Source organism: Mobula hypostoma, chromosome 16, assembly GCF_963921235.1.
Source record: "Mobula hypostoma chromosome 16, sMobHyp1.1, whole genome shotgun sequence".
Lineage (NCBI taxonomy): Eukaryota > Metazoa > Chordata > Chondrichthyes > Myliobatiformes > Myliobatidae > Mobula > Mobula hypostoma.
In genome coordinates, this window is record NC_086112.1 from 9,994,890 (window position 1) to 10,016,023 (window position 21,134).

General features: G+C 43.0%; 1 pseudogene; it reads left to right on the forward strand.

Moving 5' to 3' along the window:
• Positions 1 to 5,290: 5,290 nt before the first annotated feature.
• LOC134357620 (sin3 histone deacetylase corepressor complex component SDS3-like) overlaps positions 5,291 to 21,134 on the forward strand; it is a 53,742-nt pseudogene continuing 37,898 nt past the window's right edge.

Genomic DNA, 21,134 nt, shown 5'->3' on the forward strand with positions numbered 1-21,134 from the left:
CCAAACTACTTAAACCAGTGTTTCAAATGCCCAGCTAAACTAATCCCTTCTGCCTACACAATGTCCAAATCCTTCCATTGCCCCATTCATACTTGCATCCACCACCACCCCAGGTAGTGCATTCCAGGCACCCATCACATCCTGTGTAAAAAAATACTTTTCCTGCACATTTCTTTTAAACCTATCCTCCCTCACCTGAAATGCATGCCGTCTGGTACTAGACATTTCAACACTGGGATAAGGATGATGTCTGCCCACTCTTTCGATGCCTCTCATAATCTTATAAACTTAGACCATAAGACAAAGGAGCAGAAGTCGGCCATTCGGCCCATCGAGTCTGCTCCGCCATTTTATCATGAGCTGATCCATTCTCCCATTTAGTCCCATTCCCCCGCCTTCTCACTATAACCTTTGAAGCCCTGGCTACACAGATACATATCAATCTCTGCCTTAAATACACCCAATGACTTGGCCTCCACTGCTGCCCATGGCAACAAATTCCATAGATTCACCACCTTCTGACTAAAAAAATTTCTTCGCATTTCTGTTCTGAATGGGTGCCCTTCAATCCTTAAGTCATGCCCTCTTGTACTAGACTCCCCCATCATGGGAAACAACTTTGCCACATCCACTCTGTCCATGCCTTCCAACATTTGAAATGTTTCTATGAGGTCTCACCTCATTCTTCTAAACTCCAAAGAATACAGTCCAAGAGCGGACAAACGTTCCTCACATGTTAACCCTCTCATTCCCGGAATCATTCTAGTGAATCTTCTCTGTTCCCTCTCCAACGTCAGCACATCCTTTCTTAAATAAGGAGACCAAAACTGCCCACAGTACTCCAAGTGAGGTCTCACCAGCGCCTTATAGAGCCTCAACATCACATCCCTGCTCCTATACTCTATTCCTCTAGAAATGAATGCCAACATTGCATTCGCCTTCTTCACTACTGACTCAACCTGGAGGTTAACTTTAAGGGTATCCTGTACGAGGACTCCCAAGTCCCGTTGCATCTCCGAACTTTGAATTCTTTCCCCATTTAAATAATAGTCTGCCCGTTTATTTTTTTTCTGCCAAAGTGCATAACCATACACTTTCCAACATTGTATTTCATTTACCACTTCTCTGCCCATTTTTCCAATCTATCCAAGTCTCTCTGCAGACCCTCCATTTTCTTAGCACTACCGGCCCCTCCACCTATCTTCGTATCGTCAGCAAACTTAGCCACTTCTATCAGATCTCCCGTCAGCCTCTGCAACTCCAGAGAAAACAACCCAAGTTTGTCCATCCTCTCATAGCACAGGCCCTCTGCTCCATATAGCATCTCGGTGAACCTCTTCTGTATCCTCTCCAAAGCCCTGACATCCCTCCTGTAATGAGGAGACCAGAGCTGCTTATAATACTTCAAATGCAGCCTAACTAAAGTTTTGTAAAGCTGCAACATATCTTTCTAACTCCGGAACTTGACAATAATAAAGGCAAATTGGATCAATTTGTCCAGACCCATGCTTCTGTTCTTGTCTCACTAATACGGTATCAGTATATTGATTAGAAAACAGAGAAGTTATCCAAAGCTAAATTTATTCCTTAAGCAACATCATTAAAGACACAACTTATCTGATGTTGTCACATCCCTAAGAGCTTGTTCCACTCAGTTGTCTTGGGTGAAAACTGTGACTGGATAAAGTGGAATGTGCGAAATTGGTAATGTGATTAAACGAGGAACACGGCAAATGAAGTACATATGAAAATATCTTAAGCAGACAAAGAGTCAAATTCAAAGGTAAGTCAAGAATTACTGAATGATCAGAATATTAAACTAATAACTCTTATGAATGGAAATTATAACAAAAGCTTATAAAATGTAAGAACAATGACAGCATCTGGTTACATTAAATGGAATTAATTATGAAATTAATTGAATTGACTCAATGAAGTCCACTTTCAAGGATTCTACGATCAGAATCAGAATCAGAATCTTGTTTATTGTCACTGACATACAGAAGAAGAAGAAGAAAACCCTTAACTCCGAGTGGAGTCATCGGGACGCCGCCATCATGATGGCGTTTTTTTTAGCAGGCTTTCTTATTTTTACCAGGCCGAGTTGCTAGCTCGACGCTCAACCCAGCACAGATGGAAAGCGTGCAAGGGAGCCGGCTGGATTTGAACTCGGGAGCCTTCGCTCTGAAGTCCGGCGCTGATGCCACTACGCCACCAGCCAGCTAACTGACATACAGTGCTGTGCAAAAGTCTTAGGCACATACTGTATATATAGAGAGGGGCACAATTTTATACAGTACTGTAATTGTCAACGTGGAGTGAGTTCGTAAATCTGGCAGAGCAAAGGATGTTGGAAGTAGAGTGCCATGGGAGGGTATGGGACAGGTGGCAGAGAAGGAGTGCCAGGGGTGGGGGTTGGCATGGACACAGACACACTCAACACAGACACGATCACTTGATTCCAAACAATTGGTTTATTGATCACTGCAGAATATCTTTCTGGTATTTCCCACTCCCTCCTCTCTTCCTTCCCCCTTTCTCAACTATGATTCCCCTTTCCATGTCCCCTTCCCACTCTCAGTCCACAATAGTGACCCATATCAAGAATCAAGTTTATCATCACTCACATATATCAAGAAATGTGTGTTTTTTTGTGGCAGCGGTACAATACAATACATAAAGTTACTACAGTACTGTGCAAAAGTCTTAGGCACCCTAGCTATATACTGTATATGTGCCGAAGACTTTTGCACAGTTGTGAAATTTGTTGTTTTGTGGCAGCAAAGGATTAAAGGTTCATTTATTATCAAAGTATACAACTCCAAAATTGTTTAATTCTCCGGGTTGCTATAAAACCAAGAAAGAGAGGAAAGGCAGTGTGATATCCAAATCCCACCCCCCACAAAAAAAAACACAAAAAAACAGAACAGGAGCATCAACCTCCAAATCCCTCCTCCCACACAAAAATTGAACAAAACGGATCGGGTAGATTGGCCCCCACATCCCCTTCCTCACACAGAAAAAGAACCCAAGAAGATCACGAGAAAAAACATAGAATATATTAAAAAAACTATAAGGCTGGAAAAAAGAGTCTATAGTCCAAGTCCACATCCGTAATACATAAAAAACCGGGGCAACACTCTCCAGGAACAGTGGCAGGATAGAGTAATACATAAAATATACCATAAGTTGCAATAAGAACTATACTCAGGGTAAAAATTAAATAAACAGGGCTGAAGAGAGCAGAAATAGTGATGTAGTGTTCATGGAATTGTTGTTCATTCAGAAATCTGACAGCAGAGGGGAAGAAACTGTTCCTAAAACATTGAGTGTGTGTCTTCAAGCTCCTGTACCTCTTCTCCAATGGTGGTAATAAGAAGACAGCATGTCTTTGCTGGTGGGTGTCCTTAATGATAGGTGCTTTCTTCTTGAAGCATTACCATTTGAAGGTGTTCTCGATGGTGGGGAGGCTAGTTTCCATGATGGTGCAGGCTGCATTTGCAACCCTCTGCAGCTGTTTTCTGATCCTGTTCTCAGTATTACTTATATTTTATTTGCACAATTTTGTCTTCTTTTGTATATCTGTTGTTGGTCAGTCTTTGTGTGTGTGTATATATATATATATATCATAAAGCCTATTATATTTCTTTATTTTCCTGTAAATGCCTGCCAGGAAATGAATTTTAAGGTAGCACAAGGTGACATACACGTACTTTGATAATAAATTTTACCTTGACTTTGGTCTGAATGGAAATTAAATTGTTATACATATAGATTTATAAATGTACTAATATTGAAATGATTACATTAACAAATTTTTTTGCTTGGGGGAAGATGAGAATATGGTAAGCTATTGGGATAAAATGCATTGGACGCCTGACAATGGATTTTTGGGAGTAGCAATTGACCTGAAAGACTAAACTGGGGCCATATAAAAATCAATAGGGAACAAATGAATATATGAAAAAAAAATGATCAATGGAATAGGAACAGAGTGAAGGAAATATTGATTGTGTGAAGAAATAAAAGACTTGCTTTTCCAAATCCCTGGAGACCCTATGCCCTTTTCAACCGCATTATGTCCTTTTGAAGAGTAGTCACTGAGGTAATGTAATAAATATGGCAGTTGATGCTAAGGGAAATAGCAATGAGCTGATGCCAGATAATCTGCCTCTTTAGTAACACATTTATTGTGCTCCTCTCTCCTGGTGGAATCTGCTTCCTTAGTAATACCCTCCTTGTGCTCCCCTCTCCTAGTGAGGATGTTGTGCGTGTGATGGAGATGGCTGAGTCCAAGCCCCTCTGCTGCCTCTTGCAATCCTGTGCATTGAAACCTTCATAACAGACTGATACAACCAGTCTAACTACAATGACCTTGGTTTAACGACTATCCTTCCTTTTCCCTCTACTGCTCGTGCAATGAGTGATTCCTGTAAAATCATCTGCTGGGCACCTGATTATGTACTGTACAACTTGTGTTCAATGACTGTAGACTATCTCATATACCCACTTGCTGATATCACTCATGACTGACCAAGATGACCTTCCTTAACCGTAATGTTTTCAGGCTAAGAGTTCCTGCTCTTAAGGGAAAATTTCACATTGTTAGCATCTGCAATTGCTGCTTCCCTTTTGATCCAACATTATGACAGGGAAACATTTCCATCCATTTGTGAGAACAGGCAAAGTCCCATCATATTATCAGTTCTGAAGCAGTTCCCTCATCCATTTGAAATCTTTATTTTTTAACTCATTTGATAAAAAAATGAGGTAAAGTCAGTATAGATAATCCTTCCAATAAAAGACTGGGTGATTGAGTAGAAAACCTGTCCTGCACACTGTTTATACAAATCAATTCATCACGCAGTTCAGTGAGGTACAACAAAGTGGTGGTTATCCGTCATATCTGACAATGACAAGAAATCCTGTACGGTAGAGTTCCTAAAGTGAAAAAGCTGTTGCACTGAGACAGTTCCACTCTCTTGGCCTCAGAGGTGTGGGCCCAGTGATACGAACAAGCTCAGACCTTCCTTGGTTGCAGTGGATGACAATGATTTCTTCTGAGCCTTGTCTCACCCTGTGCTCTCAACAAAGTGTTGCAGAACCACCTTTCAGGCCATGGGATCTCAGCATAGATCTCAACCGTCCGGTCCATCAGAGCTAACTTTACGTTCTAGGACAGGCAACCTACCTTAAGATGGTAGGAGGCCACCAGCTACCCTCACCAAGTTTATCCCGCCTGTCAAAGCGGTGAACAGGGGTGTGGCTATACTCATATGCAATCAGCTGCATGGAGCCACAAGAGAGAGCTGAGAGTCCAGTGGGGGCCAAAGGTGAGTGAGCTGCCTCAAAATGGACAGGACAGCCCCTTCACCAGAGGTGCTACTCCTCAAATTAAAGCAATAATGGTGCAGAATAAAGTGTAGCGGCTAAAGAGAGAGTGCAGTGCAGTTAAACAATAAAGTGCAAGATCATAATATGGTAGAATGTGAGGTCAGGAGTTCATCTTGTCCTACAAGAGGACTGATCAAGAGTCTGATAACCGCTACACAGAAGCTGTCCTTGAGCCTGGTGGTACATGATTTCAGACAACTCATACAAAGTGCTGCAGGAACTCAGCAGGCCAGGCAGCACCTATGGAAAAAAGTTGCTACAGTCAACGTTCGAGCCGAAACCCTTCGGCAGGACTGGAGACAAGAGCTGGTAGGAGTAAATGTAAAAGATGTGGGGGGAGAGGGGAGATAGAAACGCAAGGTGATAGGTGAAACCAGGAGGGGGAAGTTTGAAGTAAAGAGCTGGGAAGACGATTGGTGAAAAAGATACTGGGCTGGAGAAGAGGGAGTCTGATGGAAGAGGACAGAAGGCTATGGAAGAAAGAAAAGTGTGGGGGAGGGGGGAGAGGGAGCACCAGGGGGAGGCAATGGGTGGGCAAGGACATAAGGTGAGAGCGGGAAAAGGGTATGGGGAATCGTGAAGGGGGTGCATTACCAGAAGTTCAAGAAATCAATGTTCATGCAATCAGGTTGCAGGATACCCAGACAGAATATAAGATGTTGGTCCTCCATCCTATGAGTGTGGTCTTATCAGGACAGTAGAGGAGGCCATGGATAGACATATCAGAAAGGGAATGGGAAGTGGAATTAAAATGGTAGCCACTGGTAGATCCCGCTTTTACTGGCAGACAGAGTGTAGGTGCTCGTCAAGGCGGTCTCCCAATCTACTTGGGTCTCACTGGTATACAGTAGGCCACACTGGGAGCACCAGACACATTATATGAGCCCAACAGACCCACAGGTGAAGCATTTCCTCACCTGGAAGGACTTTTTGCGGCCCTGAATGGTAATGAGGGAGGAGATATAGGGGCAGATGTAGCACTTGTTCCACTTGCAAGGATGTGCCAAGAAAGAGATCAATGGAGAGGGATGAATGGACAAGGGAGTCGTGTAGCGATCAATCCCTGTGGAAAGCAGAAAATGGGCGGGGGGGTGGAGGGAAAGATGTGCTTGGCGGTGGGATCCTAGTTAAGCCTCCTGTATATCGGTGAGACCCAACATAGAGTGGGAGATCACTTCACCAAGCACCTACGCTCCATCCACCAGAAAAAACGGGATCTCCCAGCGGCCACCCATTTTAATTCCATTTCCCATTCTCTTTCCGATATGTCTATCCGTGGCCTCCTCCATTGTTGTGGTGAGGCCTCACTCAGGTTAGAGGAGCAACAGCTTATTTTCCATCTGGGTAGCCTCCAACCTGATGGCATGAACATCAATAAACTTCTGGTTCCTCGTCCCCATTCTCTTCATTCCCCATTCACTTTTCCATCTCTCACCTTATCTCCTTGCTCGCCCCTCGCCTCCCTCCGGTTCTCCTCCCCTCCCTGCTTTCTTCCATGGCCTCCTGCCCTCTTCTAGCAGAATCCCCCTTCTCTAGCCCTGTATCTCCGTCACCAATCAACTTCCCAGCTCTTTACTTCATCCCTCCCCCTTCGGGTTTCACCTCTCACCTTGTGTTTCTCTCTTCCCTCCCCCTAACTTTTAAGTCTACTCCTCAACTTTCTTTTTCCCAGTCCTGCCAAGGGGTCTCGATCTGAAACGTCACCTGCGCTCTTCTCTATAGATGCTTCCTGGCCTGCTGAGATCCTCCAGTATTTTGTGCATGTTGGTTGGATATCCAGCATCCGCAGATTCTCTCTTGAATATGATTTCAGACATTTGTATCTTCTGCTCAGTTGGAGAGTCTGGCTAAGGAACTACACTGACGTTGTAAAGGAGCAGAATACAATATGCTGGAGATTTTGTAACTATGATGCCACAGATACACATAGGATAATATACAACAGAACACTACAGCACAGCAGAGGCACTTTGACGCATGATGTCATGCTGAACTTTTACCCTACTCTATGATCAATCTAACCCTTCCCTCCATTTTCCTATCATCCATGTGCTTATCTAAGAGTTTCTTAAATATTCCCAATGTATCTGCCTTTACCACCACTTCCATTCCACACACCTACCACTCTTTGTGTAAAAATACTTACCCCTGACATCCCCGCTATACTTTTCTCCAATCCACCTTAAAAATATTCCCTGTCATATTAGTAATTTCTTCTCCGGGAAGAAGACTCTAATTATCCACTTAATCATCTTGCACACCTTTATCATGTCGCCTCTCATCCTCCTTCACTCCAAAGTTGAAAGCGTTAGCTCGCACAATTTATTCTCACAAGACATGAGAGGATGTGACTCTATGTTTACACTGTACATTTATGCTACACAGATTCAATATGGTCTATATAGCTTCGTTAGGCGCCTTTCCATAAAGAAAGGATGACTTTTTTTCTAAACCAGGGATTCCTGACGTGGACTCCACCACCTCTTGCATTATGATATTGGTCCATGACACTAAAAAGGTTGGGAACCCCTGCTCTAAAGCTTGCAGTTCTCAGAAACAGAATATGGTTTATTGTCACTGACTTATCAGAATCGGATTTAATACCACTGGCACGTGTCGTGAAATTTGTTAACTTTACAGAAGCAGTACAGTGCAATACATGATTGATAAATATAGAAAATAAAAACTGAGTTACATTAAGTCTATTATATATCTATTAAATAGGTAAGCAAAAAAAAAACAGAAATAAAAATGTAATGAGGTGGTATTCATGGGCTCAATGTTCATTTAGGAATCGGATGGCAGAGGGGAAGAAGCTGTTCCTGAATCACTGAGTGTGTGCTTTCAGGCCTCTGTACCTGACGGTAGGATTGAGAAGACGGCATGCCCTGGGTGCTGGGGTTGCTTAATGAAGGACACCGACCCCCTGAGGCACCGCTGTTTGTATGTCATGAAACTTGCTGATAAGGCAGCAGCAGTACAGAACAAGATATACAAATTGTAAATTACATTAAACATATAGTAAACAAATAGACCAATAAATAAAGAAATATTGCAAAAGAGGAATTGTGAGGCAGTGTCCATGGGTTCATAGACGGTTCAGAAATCTGATGGCAAGGGAAAGAAGCCATTCCTGAATTACTGAGTGTGTCTCTTCAGTCTCCCATACCTCTCCTTGATGGTAGCAATTGGAAGAAGTCATGTCCCAGGATGTGAGGACCTTTACGAAGGATGCCACCTTCTTGAGACCACCTTTCGAAGAAATCCTCGATGGTGGGGAGTGTTCTGCCCTGATGAAGCTGGCAGAGTCTACAAACCTCTACAGCAACTTTTGATCCTAAGCATTGGACCCTCTCCACCAAATACAATAAAATTTGCTGAAGTTCTCTGTAAGAATTCTCATAAAATGTAGAGTGAAGCTTTGAAATCACTGTTCTAGACAGTCATTCCCTGGAAATGTGCACAGACAAAGATGCAGAAACAAGGAATAGGAGATGCTGATACATATAAAGACCTGAGTTCAGAATCAAATTGAAACAAGAGTCCTGATGAAATGTCACGGCTCAAAAAGTTAACTGTATATTCCTGTCCATCAATGCTGCTCGACCAGCTGAGTTCCTCCAGTACCTTGTGCATGTTGCTCTGGATTTCCAGCATCTACAGAATCTCTAAAGATTAGGAATATAGATAATTATAAATTAAGGACTTTTAATTCCAACTTCAGATCAATTTCCAAGCTTTAGTGTTTAAATTTTACATCTCCAGTCATATCCCAAGTTACCAACAGTTCGATAGCTTCAGCAGAAGGGCTGAAGATGACATTAAGATGTTTGCATGAAATTAGTTGACACCATCAATATAAGAAAAGCATTCTGAAAGTATGGATAACCTTATTCAACAAATCTTCTCACTTCAGAATGCCTCATCTTTATTCTCATTGCTGCCATCAAAGAGGAGCTACTGAAGCCTGAAGATCCACACTCGGACAGCTCCTTCACGGGCACAACCCTCTCTGCCATTGAGGACAACTTCAGGAGGCGATGTCTCCAGAAGGCAGGACCCATCATGAAAGACCTTCACCATCTAGAACATGCCTTCTTCTGCCTACCACCATCAAGGAGGAGGTGCAGGAGTCTGAAGACATAGTGAAGAAGACATAATGTCTTAGGAACAGCTTCCTCCTCTATGTTGTTCCTGAACCCATGAACACTACCCCACTATTTCTGCACTCTTCTTTGCATTACTTCAATTTCTTATTGTAAGTTACAGAATATTTCATGTATTGCACTGCAGTGCTGCCACACAACAAATTTCACAACTTACAGTATTATGCAAAAGCCTCAGGAACATGTATCTAGCTAGGGTGCCTAAGACTTCTGCACAGTACTTATTTGTCAACGTGGAGAATAGGGTGAGTTTGGAAATCTAGCGGGAGCAAGGGATGTTGGGAATGGCGACGGTGGAGCGCCAAGGAAGGGGTGTGGGATAGACGGCAGAGAGGGAGTGCCAGAGGTGAGAGGTGACCCCGGTGCAGACACATCCAGCTCTGAGACACCAGGCAAGGTTGTCTCTCTGGTGCTACCTGCTCCTTCCCCTCCCTCTTCCCCCCTTCCCAATCATGATTCCCCTCCCTCTTCCCCCTTCCCACTCTCAGTCCACAACAGAGACCCATATCAGAATCAGGTTTATCATATGTTATGACTCACATATGTCATGAAATTTATATTTTTTTGCAGCAGTATTGTGCAATACATGAAATTATTACAATGCTCTGCAAAAGTTTTAGGCTCTCCAGCTATATTCTGTATATGTGCCTATGACTACTGCACAGTATTATATGTCAGTGAAAATAAACTTGATTCTGATTCTATTACATCGCATTGAAAACTAAATTTATAAAATAGCATTGTAATTGCACTGGGCAAAAGGGGCCACATCTTTCAAAAGGTATGCAAAGATATAGATTTTAAACATTCCTCATGGTCTGTTCCTGCAAACCCAACGTCATCATTGTCTAAAGTTCTCTGCTTTTGTTCTGTTGATTTTAGCCCCAGTAGCAGACTCCTGAGATGGTTGCCCTGTAGACAGACAAGAACTGAGCAGCCCAAAATAGTCTTTAATAATTCACCATTTCACAGAAAGACAAAAAAAAAATCTGCAGCGCATATTTCCTGTGTAGATAATAAAATGCAATCTGCAGGCCCTCAAGTGAGCACTGCATAAGTACTGTTAACACGTGGACAGCAATGGAATACAAATTGTGCTTTGTAAAAATTGGCAAAGCTCAGCAGGTCAGACAACATCTGTGGAGACAGAACGAGAGTTAACATTTCAAGGTATTGACCCATCATCGAAAATTGTGAGGTAGTGTCGTGCTAAGAATTATATATGAACTAAGATTTGCATGCTGGAGTAATGAGTCATAAATTTGATAGGCATTCCTCTGACCGAGCAACAAACCCAGAATAGTGCAGCACAGTACGGGCCCTTTGTCTCACAGTATCATACCTACCAACCGTTGTAACAAGGATAGTTCGGACCCAAATGCAGAGAATCTGAAGCAAGGGTCAAAACAAGGTTTCAAACTGGATTGAGAACTGAACACAAAATAAACGCTAGACAATCACTAGTAGGTCTTACGATTGAGCACTGAACATCAGTTCAGGTGCTCTTTAAATACTCAATTTTTGGCACCCAAAACATGGTTGCCAACTAGTGGCACTGTCCTGAACCCCTATAGGGGTCACGCCAGCTATCCATACTCCGAAGAGCGGCTAAATCCAGGAAGCTGGCGTGGTTGGGAGTGCCCCAGCCTTACGACTGATACCTGATTGTCCTGACTGCTCGCAGAGGTGATGATCGTAGTTGTAGATGAGGGCTGGATCCAAGATGTTTCTTTCAGGCACCCAGCAACTCTCCTTGGGTCCGAATCCTTCCCAGTCCATAGGTATTGTCAAACAGCCTGAACAGTACATGATTCCAAATGTCTTCTCACCATGAAGACATGTTCCCCCTCAATAAACCAGGGTGGCGGTGGGACTGATACTGGTGGGGCTAAGGGGGCTGGTGCAGACATATTTTGATTTAGAGATGTGATTTAGCTGGATTAGATCTTTAGGGGTTTGGGGAGCGGCAAGGTGTAATCCACCGGGTTTATTTTCCTCGGGACTTTGAAGGGTCCAATGAACCTGGACACTAACGTTCTAGATTCCACCTAGAGAGGCAAATCATGAGTGGACAGCCAGGCCTGTTGCCCAGGCCGTAAAGTGGGTCCCCATCTTCTCCTTTTGTTTGCCTTCATCTCTGCCTTCTGGGTTGAAGCCAGCAAAATTTCTCTTGCCCGAATCCATTTTTGCTTGTAGCGTTTGGAAGAGATCTTCAGCTGTAGAGACCCCAACCTCTGCCTCCTGTTTCAGAAAGGCAGGCCGAGGATAACCAAAGTGGTACTCAAATGGTGAAATCCCATGCGTCAAATGCTGTAAGGTGTTGTGGGTGATCTCTGCCTACATCAAATGGTCACACCACTCATCAGGTCCTTCTGAGGCCAGGCATCTTAAGGTATATTCTAAATCCTGGTTGGTCTGCTCTGTCTCACCATTGGACTGTGGGTGAAATGCGAAGGAAAGCTTTGCTGTTACCTCTATCAGCTTACAGAATGCCCTTCAGAAATGTGATGTGAATTGTGGACCATGATCCAAGACAATGTCTACCGGGAATCCATGGGTCCTGAAGACATTGCCCAGGACAATCTCGGCTGTTTCTGCCACACCAGCTATTCATACTCCGGAAAGTTAGCACGTCTAAATCCCAGAAGCTGGTGCAGTTGGGAGTTGTTCTCACTGTGTAAAAGGCTTAGGCACATATACATAGCTAGGGTGCCTAAGACTTTTGCACAGTACTGTTGAAGGTGTATGTATTGCACTGTACTGCTGCTGCAAAAACATCTAATTTAATGACATATGTGAATGATGATAAACCTAATTCTGATACAGGTCTCTATTGTGGAATGAGAGTGGGAAGGGGGCAGGGAGAGAGGAATCATTGTTGGGAAAAGAGGAAGTGAGAGGGGAGGGAGCGGGAGGTGCCAGAGAGACATTCTGTAATGATCAATAAACCAGCTCTTTGGAATCAATTGACCTTGCCTGGTGTCTCAGGACAAGGTGTGTCTGCAACCAAAGCAAAGCCCATCCGTGGCACTTCTTCTCTGCCACCTGTCCCACACGTCTCTCACGGAGCTCCAAACTTGTCATTCCCAACATCCTTTGCTCCCGCCAGATTCACAAAATCACTCCCCACCCCATATTGACAAATACTGAGACACCGTAGCTTTATATACAGTGTGTGTCGCAAACTTTTGCACAGTTCTACATATACTCTATTTTTGATGCAGTGCACTATACTGCTACCACAAAACAACAAAAGTCATGACATAAATCAGTGATAATAATCCTCATCCTGATTCTATTAGCATTTTTGAAAGCTTTGGGTATGGAACTCAATTATATGATTTGTTAACCAAAGGCACATAATATTTATGATGATATTATATACATTATAGACCTATAGTTAATCATAAAACACCCGTGTAGATAGAGGGTCTCTAGAGATGGAGACAGCGAGATTGAGATAGGGGAAAATGGTATTGGAATTGGACCATAAGACCATAAGGATTAGGAGCAGAATTACGCATTTGGCCTATTGAATCTGCTCCGCCATTTCATCATGGCTGATCCAATTTTCCTCTCAGCCCCACTCGCTTGTCTTCTCTCAGTGTTCCTTCATCCCTGACCAATCAAGAATCTAACAACATCTGCCTTAAATATATGCAAAGACTTGGCCTCCACCGTTACCAGTGGCAACAAATTCCACAAATTCACCACCCTCTGGATAAAGAAATTCCTCCTCATCTCCGTTCTAAATGGACATCCCTCTGGTCTGAGACTCACCCACCACAGGAAACATCCTCTCTCCACATCCACTCTGTCGAGGCCTTTCAACATTTGATAGGTTTCAATGAGAATCCACCCGCTCCTCCCCCCCCACCTCCGCATTCTCCAAGCCCGGTTCTCGAAAGAATCAACACTGTAACTACACGTAACTTGAACCATCTACCTTGTTAAGTAGGCTGGGCGATCATTTCTCTGTGGCCTTACAGTACTGATCTCCAATAACCTGATTAATAGTAGAGTGATGCATTACTGGCCTAAGGAGGGGGTAACACTCGGAATAGATGTGAGAATGGGAATGTTCAAGGTGCTCCCATTTTTCAGGCATTGCTCCCAGTCACCAGTCTGTCAGTCAGTGAAACCACGACCGTGTATCTGTCATACATACATGACTAAGACTACATACATGAAACGCTGGAGGAACTCAGCTGGTCATGTAACATCAATTGTGAAGAATAAACAGTTGATGCTTCAGGCCAAAACCTTTCATCGGGACTCTTTATATTGCTTGACTATTTAATTCCATTGATGCTGTCTGATCTGCTGAGAATGATACAGCACCAAACTGAACTGAACTGAACATTCTTAACCTGTTTCAAGGACTCTGAGGTTTGATGTTTATTATTCAGTGTGTTATTTGCTCTTTTTTTTTGGCATTTGCGTGATTTGTTCTTTCCTTGTGTGTGGTGAGTGTTTGTAGTATCCTTTCAATGGGGTCCATGACATTTCTTTGCTTCATGGCTTCCTTTGGGAGGACGTACCTCAGAGTTGTATGCTGCCTACATACTTTGATAATAAATGTCCTTTGACTTTGGGATGTTCGAGCATGTTGTGTCTGTTGCTCCAGATTTCCAACATCTGCAGAACCTCCTGTGATTGTGATGCCGGGATTACCTTTGGCGCCCGAGCAGCTGGAGGAGGAGAAAGTTGAGGGTAGTGAAACAAAATTCAGACAAGCTGCTGCCTGAAATCCATGGATGTCGTTGAAATACAATAGCTCAGCTGGTGTTGACTCGCGTGCAGGAAAGCATAACAAACAGGATCCTGTAGGCCACTGGATGGAGCAGTGGCGTTCAGGTTAGCATAATGCTTTACAGCATCAGCTGCCCAGTCAGGGGTTCAATTCCCACCACGGTCTGAAGGAGTTTGTACGTTCTCCCTGTAACTGCGTGAACTTCCTCTGGCTGTTCTGGTATCCTCCCACATTCCAAAGATGTACAGTACACGTTAGGGTTAGCAAGTTGTGGTCCGAAAGAATGGTGACACTTTCAGGCTGCCCCCAATACATCCTTGCACTGTATTGGCTGTTGACGCAAACAATGCATTTCACTGTATGTTTTGATGCTCATTTGTTCGTTACGTGCCATGTTGTGTAACATTGCCAATTGATTGTCCTTGGCAAATATTTCTACAGAAATGGGTTGCCATTTCCTTCTTCTGGGCAGTGTCTTTACCAGGTGGGAGACCAATACTCTTCAGATATTGTCTGCCTGGCATCAGTGGTCTCATAACCAGGACTTGTGATATGCACCAGCTGCTCGTAAAACCAGGCTACACCTGACCCTGGTAGGGGACGAAGCAGGTGCTACATCTTGCCCAAGGGTGACCGGCAGATTGGCAGAGGGAAGGAGTGCCTTACACCTCCTTTGGTAGAGACGTATCTCCACCCCACCACTCATATACTTCAATGTACATGTCAAATAAAGCTCATCTTTAATCTCTTATAAACTGGTGTATTATTTTCTTAATATTTTGCTGTGAATCTTTAATGATACATCCAACATTCTGAATGCATTTCCTTCAATTGAATAGAATTCAGGCATTAGGAGCTATAACATGGGGAATTATAAATTAAGCACTTGAAGAGTTTTTTGATTATTATTCCTAATGAAAATAGTGAGATAAACAAATTTAAAACAAAATGGAAGAAGAAGTTTGTATCAATCTGTAATGAAAAATATATTTTATAATTCCTTAATATCTCTCTGTAAGTGATTGTAAATGAGTCTAATGTTCACACTTTTTGGCACATTAGCTTTCATAAATCAAAATACTAAGTACAGGAGCTGGGTGTAAAGTTGAAGTTGTAACAGACGTTGGTGAGGACTGATTTAGAGTATTGTGAGAACAGCTGGTCACCGACCTACAGAGAAGATATCAATAAGACAGAGAAATACGGAGAAAATTTGCAAGGTTGTTGAGAGGACTTGAGGACCTTGTCCAAGGGTAACTTGTGGGCTAGGAGAGGGAAGGACCACATTACCCCTCCTTTGGTAGAGACATATTGAGTACAGGGGGTTGTTATGTTGTATTAGACATTGGTGAGGCCTAATTTGAAGTATTGTGAGAAAATTTACTAAGTAGTTGACAAGACTTGTGGACCTGAGTTATAGGGAAAGGCTGAATAGGTTAGGATTTTATTCCCTGGAGTGTAGGAGAATGAGGCGAGATTTGATACAAGTATAAAAAGTAATGAGGGGCAACTTTTCAGAGAATTTTGGATAAATACATGGATTGGAGGGGTATGGAGGGTTATGGTCTGGGTGCAGGTTATGGGGAGGGAGGGAACGTCGACTCAGACCATGAGAGGCTTGCATCTTACAAGGCGCAGATTGGAAGTCTGTGTGGGGCGCCACTCCTCGCACAGACTAGAGCAATGTGTGATTAAGTGCCTTGCTCAATGGGACTAGGCAGAATCATAGTGTGGCATGGACTAGATGGGCTGAAGGGCCTGTGTCTGTGATGTAGTAGTTGCTGACACAAAACAGTGAATTAACTTAAAGTGCAGAGAATTTCTATTTGGGTCTTCTAGTTGTTTAAAGGACAGGATAAATGATTTTTTCTCTGTATCTCTGATCGTGTCACCTTCTCTTTACTGAAACACAATATATAAAACGGAAGAATCCCTCCTTTTCTATAACTGAGGAAGACAGCTTGGTTTGAATCAAACATTCCTCATCTCATCGACATGTTATCAGAATTTGAAGTGTTTGTCTCCATCTTGTCAACAACATTTCCAAAGACTGAAAAGTGTAGTGTACAGGATTCTGAATAACACAAACTCACATGACATTGAGAGAGTAGTCACCATGTGGAGGGAGATTCAGAATATCAAACAAAGGCAGTTTTGAGGTGAAACTTATTGAGCAAACTTAGGAGAAAGCTCTCCTTACTGTATATCCTCAGACTCTGTTCCAGATTCAGCTCATCTGCTGCTGAAACATTCAACCGTGACTCTTTTATCTCTAGACTTGATTATTCAATTACATTCTCACAGCTGGCCTTTCATACTCCACTCTTGAAAGCCTGAGACTATCTAAATCCTGGATGTATGTATCTAACTTTGCACCAAGTTTTGTTCTTCAGTCTCTGCTTCTGCAAACTGTCCTATTCTGAAAACAAGATTTCATTTTTCAAACCATTGTTGTTGTTATTGGACTTAATCATTACTAAGCTGGGGAAATGGATGTTCAGCTGAACAGCCCTTGCTCCCTGTCTGCCCTTTAAGCTGCACTCATGAAGAGATTTGTTTTCCAAAGCTATGACCTGGCATCACTTTTTACTCATCTTGGAATCAATGGAGCCTCAATATAATCATTCTACCTGTGGGAGGAATTCAGGCAAGCAGGGCATTGCTCCAGGTCACTGAGTGTAGAAGTGATACGTTATTGGTTTTCATAATTTAATTTCCAAAAGGAGTATCCATTCAGCAGTCAAAATAAATTCAGTCCAATTTCTCAATGTGGCACTGAGGTTTGGAAAGATTAACATTCACCGTTGTATTTAAACCTGGACAGTATTTCTCATTTCATATTTTTTTTAAATTTCAAGTGCAATACTGTTTTCTGTTTGTTGCTTTCATTATACTGTTGACTGACTCAGCCCCATCACGGGCAGCAGCCTCTCCATCATCGAGAACATCTTCAAAAAGCAAAGCATCAAGAAGGTGACATTCATTGTTAAAGATCCCCATCACACAGGTCATGCCCTCTTCTCCCTGTGTCTGCCTGAAGACACACACTCGACAATTCAAGAACAGCTTCTTCCCCTCTGACATCAGATTTCTGAATGGTTCATGAATCCAAGGACACGACCGCACTAATCCTCTGTTGCACTTTTTATTTTTATTGTAACTTAGAGCAAATTTTAACTATTGCACTGCTACCCCAAAACAATAAATTTTTACAACATACAGTCAGTGGCCACTTTATTAGATACACTTGCCCATTCATGCAAATATCTAATCAGCCAATCAAATGGCAGCAACTCAATGCATAAAAGCATGTAGGTATGGCCAAGAGGTTCAGTTGTTATTTAGAATAAATATCAGAATGGGGAGGAAGTGAGATCTAAGTGACTTTAAATGTGGAATGATTGTTGGTGCCAGATGGGTTGGCTTGAATTTCTCAGAAACTGCTGATCTCCTGGGATTTACATACACAACGGTCTCCAGAATTTACAGAGAATAGTGCAAAAACAAAAAAAAACACCTAGTGAGCAGCAGTTCTGTGGGTGAAAATGCCTTGTTAATGAGAGAGGTAGGAAGAGAATGGCCAGACTGGTTCAAGCTGACAGGAAGGCGACAGTAACTCAAATAACCACACGTTACAACAGAGAACACTGACGAGCATCTCTGAATGCATAACACAGTCGAACCTTGAAGTGGATGGGGCTACAGCAGCAGAAGACCAGAAACTTACACTCAGTGGCCACTTTATTAGGTACAGAAGGTATAAAATAAAGTGGCCATAAAGTGTATCAATGACAATAAACCAAAGTCTTCTGATTCTGATTCTGCGATCTGTAAATGATGATGCCAAAACAGAAAACCAGCATTCTGGGCCGGCTGGTGGCGCAACGACATCGGCACTGGACCCGGGAGCGGAGGTTCCGGGGTTCAAAACTAGTCGGGTCCACCCCCGAGTACACTTTCCATCCATGCCAGGTTGAGTGTCGAGATCGCAACTCAACCTCGTAAAATGAAGGGAAAATACTGCGAGGGTGTCTGTGTGAGAAGTGACGCGCCACACAGTCTCTCTCTCGCTCTGCGCCTTGTAGAAAGCCATGAAAGAGACATCGTGCAAGCATGGACGCACGCACAGACACACGCAGACGCAGACGCACAGACACGCACAGACTCGCATGCATGCAGGCGCAGGCCAGAAAAAAAGAAAGAAAACCAGCATTCTGTATCTGAATCTTAAAATGATAAGGACTGAATTATAGAAATTGTCTCATTAAACACTGGTGTCTGCACTGAGGCTTTAAAATGGATAGAGAGTAGAATTTTGTTTCCAGAGTTATTTAACTACTGGCCATAAATATGAGTATAAAATGTTTCTTCACAACTCAATCTAAAAGGTACTTGTGGTACTTAAAACTGCATGGTCAATGATCTTGAGGGATTTAATTAGAATGTGGAGTACCAGTGCAGTATAGTGGTTAGTGTGACTCTTCGCAGCTTAGGGCCATAAGACCATAAGAGGTAGGAACAGGTTAGGCCATTCAGCCCATCAAGTCCGCTCCACCTTTGCATCATGGCTGATTTATTAGCCTTCTCAACAACATTCTCCTGCCTTCTGCAAATAACCTTTGACACCTTGACTAAACAAGAACCCATCAACCTCCATTGTAAATATAGTCATTCACTTGGCCTCCACAGCGGCTAGTGGTCATGAATTCCACAGATTCACCACTCTCTGGCTAAAGAAATTCCTGCTAATCTCTGCTCTAAATGGACATCCCTCTAGTCTGAGGCTATACTTTGATGTCCTAGAATCACCCACTACAGGAAACATCCTCCCCACATCCAGCCTCTCTGGACCTTTCAGTATCTGAAAGGTATCACTGGGGTCCCCCCTTATTCTTCTAAATTCCAGTGAAACTGCAAGGGTGAAAAGACCCTGATGGGAATTATAGACAGTCCTATGAACAATAGACAGGATATGGGATACAAATTACAATTATTCTTCTAAATTCTCAGAGCCATCAAATGCACCTCATATGATAAGCCGTTCAATCATGGAATTAATTTTGTGAATTTCCTTTGCATTCACTCCAATGTCACCGCATCCTTTCTTAAATAAGGGGCCCAATCCTCTAACATCCACTAATATTTACTCTATTACATGCCCTCTCATATGCTTTTAAATTGTCTTTGACTTCTTTTGTCAACCACAGTTGTGTAATCTGACCTTTAGAATACTTCTTCTTTGGGACATATCTATTCTGCATCTTCTGCATTGTTCTCAGACACTCTAACCACGGCTGCTTTGCCGTCATCTCTGCCAATGTCTCCTACCAAACAACTTTAGCCAGCTCCTCCCTCATGCCTCTGTAATTCCCTTTACTCCACTGTAATTCTGATACGTCTGACATTATCATCTTCCTCTCAAATGGCAGGGTGAATTCCATCATATTATGGCCATTGCTTCTTAAGGGTTCCTTTACCTTAAGCTCCCTAAAGAAATTTGCTTCATTGTATAACACCCAATCCAGAATTGCCTTTCCCCTAGAAGGCTCAACAGCAAGCTGCTCCAACTAGCCATCTTGGAAGCATTTCACAAATTCACTCTGTTGGGATCCAGCACCAACCTGATTTTCCTAATCTACCGGCATATTGAAATCCCCATGACTATTATAACAATACCCTTTTATATGCCTTTTTTATCTCCCATTGTAATTTGCATCCCATGTCCTGTCTATAGTTTGGAGAACTGTATGTAACTCCCGTCATAAGACCATAAGACCATAAGACAAAGGAGCAGAAGTCGGCCATTCAACCCATCGAGTCTGCTCCGCCATTTCATCATGAGCTGATCCATTCTCCCATTTAGTCCCACTCCCCCACCTTCTCACCATAACCTTTGATGCCCTGGCTACTCAGATATTTATTAATCTCTGCCTTAAATACACCCAATGACTTGGCCTCCACTGCTGCCCGTGGCAACAAATTCCATAGATTCACCACCCCCTGACTAAAAATTTTCTTCGCATTTCTGTTCTGAATGGGCGCCCTTCAATCCTTAAGTCATGCCCTCTCATGCTAGACTCCCCCATCATGGGAAATAACTTTGCCACATCCACTCTGTCCATGCCTTTCAACATTCGAAATGTTTCTATGAGGTCCCCCCTCATTCTTCTAAACTCCAAGGAATACAGTCCAAGAGCCGACAAACGTTCCTCATATGTTAACCCTCTCATTCCCGGAATCATTCTAGTGAATCTTCTCTGTACCCTCTCCAATGTCAGCACATCCTTTCTTAAATAAGGAGACCAAAACTGCCCACGGTACTCCAAGTGAGGTCTCACCAGTGCCTTATAGAGCCTCAACATCACATCCCTGCTCCTATACTCTATTCCTCTAGAAATGAATGCCAACATTGCATTCGCCTTCTTCATCACCGACTCAACCTGGAGGTTAACTTTAAGGGTATCCTGTACGAGGACTCCCAAGTCCCGTTGCATCTCAGAACTTTGAATTCTTTCCCCATTTAAATAATAGTCTGCCCGTTTATTTTTTTTCTGCCAAAGTGCATAACCATACACTTTCCAACATTGTACTTCATTTGCCACTTCTCTGCCCATTTTTCCAATCTATCCAAGTCTCCCTGCAGACTCTCCGTTTCCTCAGCACTACCGGCCTCTCCACCTATCTTCGTATCATCAGCAAACTTAGCCACAAAGCCATCTATTCCATAATCCAAATCGTTGATGTACAATGTAAAAAGAAGCGGCCCCAACACGGACCCCTGTGGAACACCACTGGTAACCGGCAGCCAACCAGAATAGGAT